The sequence below is a fragment of the Tiliqua scincoides genome, chromosome 4 (assembly GCF_035046505.1).
Source record: "Tiliqua scincoides isolate rTilSci1 chromosome 4, rTilSci1.hap2, whole genome shotgun sequence".
Classification (NCBI taxonomy): Eukaryota; Metazoa; Chordata; class Lepidosauria; order Squamata; family Scincidae; genus Tiliqua; species Tiliqua scincoides.
In genome coordinates, this window is record NC_089824.1 from 142,290,627 (window position 1) to 142,297,898 (window position 7,272).

The 7,272-nt window shown below is 42.1% G+C and overlaps 1 pseudogene; it reads left to right on the forward strand.

Moving 5' to 3' along the window:
- The first annotated feature begins 6,911 nt into the window (after positions 1-6,911).
- LOC136650395 (5S ribosomal RNA) lies at positions 6,912-7,031 on the forward strand (annotated as a pseudogene).
- Positions 7,032-7,272: the final 241 nt, after the last annotated feature.

The window sequence follows — 7,272 nt, forward strand, 5'->3', positions numbered from 1 at the left end:
TGAAGTATTTTTATTGCGCTCATTCTTCTTTAAAGTTATACTTCAAGCCTTAACTATTTATTTATTTATTTATACATCACCTTTCCTATTTCAAGGGAAGTGTCCAAGGCAGCTTTTATCTCTTCCAAATCTATAAAAAGTTGAGATTTGGAAGACAGAAGATAAAAGCTGCCTTGGACACTTCCCTTGAAATAGGAAAGGTGATGTATAAATCGGTTTTCACCGGTTAGAACTCCATGAAATAATTATGTAATATTTTAGAACTGAAGTGGGTGCTGCATATATTTTGAACATGTATTTCTACCCTTTTCCCCTTGTCCCTGTTGTTTTTATCTAGCTGTTTTGGGCTGGGACCTAATTTATTCTTTGTCAAAGGGCAACCTAACTCATTCAAAAGTGCTCTATTAAGGCTGCTGCTAATATTATTTTATTTTATTTTTCACATTTTTATACCGCCCTTCCTCCAAAGAGCTCAGGGCAGTGTACACAGCTGCTCCCCTCCGTTTGTATCACTAGTACTAAAATAAAGCGCTGGGTGCAAGAAGTGAATATTGATCAAAGAAATCAAGAATTCATGAAACGGATTTAAATGCATGAAGCACACATACCGTAACAAGGGCCTGAGTGCACTCTTTAAATTCAGCACAAGCTGCAGAATCTTGAATTGCAATCCTGCACCCAGTTACATGTGCTTAAGACGTCAATTCTATGCCCGCTTACCTGGGAGTTGCTAAGTGGGTTTAATCACAAGGAAGCACACTCTCTAGCACATTCTCTTTCTGGATCGAAACCATGCTAGCATTGTGTTAGAGTCTTGCTACACATTTGGGCATAGTTTACTTCTGAGTCCTACTTACATCAATAAAAGCGATTGATATTATTGTGAATTCTTTACAGGCTAAATACCCATCGGCATCCAAAAGATAGCCCAGGGTCAGTTTCTCTCAGTTATTTCTGTTATCGTTTCATTTTGTGCTGCTTCATTTCAGACCCCCTGGTGACTCTTCTTTCCAATATAGTCTAGCAGTAGCTGACCCCAGCATTACTTTGGACCTGCCAATCCCCTCTTTAGAGAGCCATGAAGAAGAGGTGTTCTATTAACTTTGAGTTTTATGTGCTGTTTTAGGCCATGTGCCAATTTATTAACCTGGCATCCTTGCCAGTCTGTCTTCTGGAGGCCATCTCTCTCTTCAGCAGTCAATTATCTTGTTCTTGATTGCCAATCCAAATGGGCCCTTGGTAACAATGCACTAAGTAAATGGCTGTCTAGTGACTTCAAGACCTTAAAGACTCCAGATTAATTTGATTTTTGACCCCCACCCCACACCTCATCATCAGCAGAAGAAGCATCATCAGCTAACTTCCACAAGCCTCTGCATGCTTTGATGCATGCAGAGTGACTACAAATCCAAATTGACTACAGGTGTGCTCTGAACTGAAAGTTGTCATGAGTGTGGATGATCTGGAAAGACGTGTTGAGATTGTTGTCATAAGAGGCGCATGAAGATTGTTTAACCTTTAATTCAGAAAACGTGATTAACAAGCTAAACCGGTGGTTCTCAAACTTTCTAGCACCGGGGACCCACTTTTTAGAATGACAGTCTGTCCAGGACCCACCAGAAGTGTTGACCTGGAAGTGATGTCATAGCCAGAAGTGACATCATCAAGCAGGTCATTTTTAACATCCCATACGTCAAACTTAAATCAAATCAATTAATTAATCAAGCAAGTCAAAAGTTGGCAAAAAGTATAAGTTTAAAAATTTATTTTAAATAAAGAGGAATCCTCATAACCCTCCTCAGCAGTTGCTGATAGTTTAAAAAAATTCCCCAAACATCCCATAGGCTGCAATCCTATCCACACTTACCCAGGAGCAAGCTCCATTGTATCACTGTTAAAAGCATATATTATACACAGTAACCTTTTAAAAGTACAGATCTGTAACATCTCCCCAAATGCAGTCACGTACCATGGTAATATCAAGACTAATAAAAATAAAATACATGTTGAAATGAATGGGGACCCACCTGAAACTGGCTTGCAACCCACCTAGTGGGTCCCTATCCGCAGCTTGAGAAACACTGAGCTAAGCTATATTAGGTAGTGTCTGACTCTGGGTCTCACCCAGAGAGGCTTATGGTTTTACAACTTTATGTATAGATCAGATGAGATTATTATTATTATTATTTTTGGCATACATTTTTTCTGAAAATACCATAGTAGATATAGGCAGCTGTATGTGCGTATAGCATGAGAATAGTCTGCGGGTGTGTATAGTGAGGAAAGGTGGCAATGCAGGGACGAGAGAAGTTGATCTACCCTTCTGCCTCAATTTCCTTTTTTTTTTGTCACTCAACAATTGTGTATTTGGAGAAATATTTTCTCTAAAGCAGTATAAAGGAGAAAAAAGATGGATTCTGTGATTGCCACAAACTTCAGGGAACATCAGTGGCTAAACATAACCAGATCTAGGACTGGTATCAGGATTTCAATATCATCACCTATTGATTAAGCAAGAAATTCTTACTGAGAAAGCATTAAAGGAACAAAATAGCACCATCTCCCTAACGATATATATTTCCGGCAAGTGTTGGAGTTGGTCTTTCCATCTCATAGGTCCTGATACAATAAGTAAGCTAGCTCCTATCAGGTGATTCATTCATGCTCGCATATTCCATACACATTTTGAAGGCAGACTAATGGCATTACATTATGTATAATGTGACCACTAGGGACTGACAAGACATCAACTTTTCGAGAAGTGGATTATTTTTTTAAAAAAATCCTTCTGTCTGACAGCAACGCTATGACCTAGATTTATCCCACACAAATTGTTGGAATGAGAGGGGGAAAAAAGAAAAAGAAAGCTACTTATTTATACGTGAAAAAGGCTGAAGTCCTATGCAGACTTACCTAGGAGTAAGGTCTGCTGGACTTACTTCTGAGTTGACATGTCCAGGAGTGGACTATAAAATATTTCCAATATGTTATCGTACAAAATTCTTAAAGGGACGTGCAAGGTTGCTTAGTTTTATCTAACCAACTGTTCAATCCTATCCCCCACCACATTATAGTATGCATCCAAACACACACACACACACACACACACACACACACACAGAGTAGTTTTTGCTTAAATCTTGGTAGGCTAACCGATCACCTATAGCCTCCTCAGACATATAGCGGTCATTTTGTTGGCATATGTCTGAGGAGAAAAAGGGAGTGGGGTAGGCTTGGGGATAGGATCTGGCATGCATGACTGTTGGTGAGATCCTCTTGCTCCAGTCCAGTCTCTGCTCCCTGCCCCCGGTTCCACCTCAGAATGCCTCCAAACCTCCCCTCCCAATTTACTGGCCACTGCAGAGCCTCCCAGAGCTATTACGATACAGCACCATGTCTCTTGCTGTATGTGGCAACAGCCTATAAGTGCGCAATGGGAGCCTGGTTTTTGTGACCCTAGAAGCATCCTGAACTGCTTGAATGATTGTTCCGGCAGCACAAGGGTGCCCATAGGATTGGGCCCTCACAGAGCAAGCCTACGCATGTCTACTGAGAAGTCCTATTGAGTGTAGTGGGACTTACTCCCAGGTAAGTGCATATAAGATTGCAGCCTAAATTAGTGAAGATCAATATCAAGCTACAGACAAAGAAATATTTAAAAGCATAGATCAGAATACATATTTTATCCTGAAAATCCACAAAATTCACAGTACTCCAGCCTGTTAAAAGCTTAGCTTGATGGACTGTGCTGGTCACATTTTAAAAAGATCTAAGTGTATGACCCTGTTTTAAAAAAATAAGTGGACTATTTCAAATGAACACATCTGGTTTATGTTCCTAAACCTCTGGCCCCTTAAAAGCTCTGTCCCCAGTTCGCACAAAATACTATTCAGGATTGCTTGACACAATGACCCTTCTTGGTAGGTGGTTGAATGAATAAACCGATTAAATAGATTCAGGAATTTAGCATATATACAGCAAGTTAACACATCTATCCTGTAGCCATTAGTGAAGCTTTTTTTAAAAAAACCGTTACATTTTGTGATTGATATAGCTAGCCACATTAAAACAAAAACAGCCCAGAAACCTTATCTTTGAAATTTGATTTGGAAAAATAGATTCAAATGACTTTTGAAAGTACAAATCGTTGGAACGATGTATTGGACATATTTAGCAAATGCAGTTCAATTAAGACAAACTACAATATCATTCACCAATGGTGAACTTGCCCACCCGGGGCAAAGGTCCATGATGGCACAGGCCCCCCGCGAGATGCCATCCCCCCCCCCCACTCACTGGATCACAATGGAGCCTTGCGCAACTCCAGTATCAACCAAGAAAGCGTTGGGAGACTTCTCCGCGGTCTTAAACTATACTTCTGGGAAACCAGAAGGCTTCAAGGAGGCTTCCTACACGGTCCTAATGTTGCGCAGTCTCAGTACCCGGGGCACTTGCCCCGTTCATAAAGTGCTGGGTCCGCTGCTGTCATTCACATTAGAAAGTTAATAATGATTGTTACAGAGTCATTGGAAGACTTTAATTTTCACTAAATCCAATAAGGCCACAATCCTAAACAATTTTCCCACACTGACATAAGGGCAATGCAACTCCGAGGTAAGGGAACAAACATTGCCCTACCTTGAGGAGGCCTCCATGACTGCCCCCCAACTGCAGGATGCAGCACATGCCCCATTGGCACAGTTATGCCAATGCTGGAAAGTGGGTTAGGATTGCACCCTAAGAAGACTATCTTCACTAATATGCATCATATGCAGTATTCAAATAATTGAGAAGCTTGATAACTGATGGGAAGTTTTGTTTAGTCCTCCAACTGTTTTGCTTTTAACTAGTTCCTTATTAATTAACCAATTAAAACAAAAATGACAAAATGATTGATGCTCAGGGGTGATTTGATTAAACTGACAGCTTCTGTTGATTAAATATTATCGGCAAATCATTTAATATATGTATAATCATTTTCACTTCATGACCTGAATAAAAAGGTATATGCAGGTTGTTTACAGCAATCCAGAAACAGTAAACACAATTGATGGGGTCAAATTTATTCAAATCTGTTCAAATAGAATAGAGCAGCAGATACTATTATCAGTTGCTTTATTACCTGATTTGATTACTATTGAGAAAACAATTGATTAAAGAAACAATGAGTCAAATCTACAGAAAATCTTTTGTGCATTACTAATTCTACAAATAAACTTACAATTAATGCTGGACTTACAATCAACAGACCGAGGCAAAGAGGCAAAGAAGGAAGGCCCGCAGCCAGGGAGACAAACCAGACTGAAGGTTGCCAACATTGGATTTGGAGAAAGAACTGCTTTACTAAAATCATGTTCAAATGTTGCATTCTTTTCAATTTTGCTCAGATTTGCATCCATGAATCAGTAGGAATCCAACTGTGCAGCATGGCCTTTCCCAGTTTGAAGAAACACTTGGCCAACAGACTGAGGCAAAGAGGCAAAGAAGGAAGGCCCATAGCCAGGGAGACAGACCAGGGACAGACTGCACTTGCTCCCAGTGTGGAAGGGATTGTCACTCCCGAATCGGCCTTTTCAGCCACACTAGACACTGTTCCAGAACCACCATCCAGAACGCGATACCATAGTCTTTCGAGACTGAAAGTTGCCAACAACAACAATCAGGCTGGCCTACAAATTAGGCCACCTGAAGATCTTCTGTGGAGGAGTGTGTTTGAAGGGATAGCGAGATGGGGAAGAAGAGACCCCATGCCTTGCTGCTTCCCATCTGCCTCTCCATGTTACCTCTGATAGTCATACTGCAATTCAAGGTCTCATCTTCCTGCCTGCTCAAAGTGGACAGAAAGAAAATCTGGGCAGCAGTGACATAGCTGAGAGTGGCAGGTACCATGCCGTGGATACCATGCCTTGAGTGAGTGTCTAGGAGGCCTCTGAAAGGCCTTGGTTTTTTGCCAAAAACCGGAAGTGCCTTTTGGAGGGATATAAGAAGTCGTATGGGGAGTATTAAACATTTTTGTGCCTTTGGATGCCAGATGCTTTATCAACACTGGGTGGGGAAACCCCTTAAGAAAGTAGTCAAGTGGACCAGGAAATGGAGAAGCTGAGTCACCCTCCACTTTCTCTTACCTACAGCTTCCACTGCCTGGGACACAGCCTCCTCACTCACCCTGGTCCTGTTTCAATGAGCAAAGCCTTTTGATTCATTTCAGGTGAGAGAGGAAGTTGTGTCCAGAGCAGCCAAAGCTGTAGGTAAGAGAAAGGAGAGGGAGGTGACTTGGGAATTCTGAAGCTCAGCTCACTTTCTGACTTCCTTCCACTTGCAGGCAGACAGCTGGTGCTGGGCTTGTCTCCCTTCTGTTCCTTCTCTCCAGCCACCCACAGGCAGGCAGGCAAGTCATGCCAGATACCTGTGAAAAAATGCTTTTCTTTTTGGAGATGGTAGCAGAAGTGGGGGAGAGGTTGTCCTGGACTTAGCTCCCACTCTCCAGCTACCTGTGGGTGGGAAACATGCTAACATGCATGCACAATTTTTTTAACCCTTTGGGGAGGCAGCAGTGATCGAGGGTTCATGTGGAGCTTGTATTGATATTTCAGCTGGGCCTATTTACAATTATACTTTTGAATGCTCTCCTACTTCCTGAAAACAAAGAAACACAGCAGGAGGCAAAGGATTGAGTTAGAACAGTGTTCCCTGAAGTCTTTATTTTCATGTATTATTTCCTACTGGGAGAGGTTTCAAACGTTTTCGTTTCCCACCAGTAGTCCATTCTACTCTGAGAATTCATTCTTTTGCCACTGCCGAGCTAGCCACAGCAGTGCCAACAGCAGGTTCCCCAGGGGCCCTGCACAGAGCCCTGCGCTGGTCTGCCGTGGCAACCCCATCTGATAGAAACCTGATGGTGCACTGGAGTCCATTGCAGCAACTGTTACCCTGCACATGCCTGATCTCATCTGATCTCGGAAGCTAAGCAGGGTCAGGCCTGGTTAGTACTTGGATGGGAGACCGCTTGGGAATACCGGGTGCTGTAGGCTTATACCATAGTCTTTCAAGACTGAAGGTTGCCAACCAACCACTGGAGTCCATTGCACTGATACTGAGGATTCAGAGTTTGGTCTGGCTCTATGGGCTTTCTGATGGACCTCTGACACCACCTCTGATCCATAATCACAATCATGGTCAATAGAGGTGGCGCATAAGAGAAAAAACCTGAAGTGGAGCAGTGGAGAAATTGAAGTACGCATTGCACAAAAATGGAATTACAGAAATGGACAG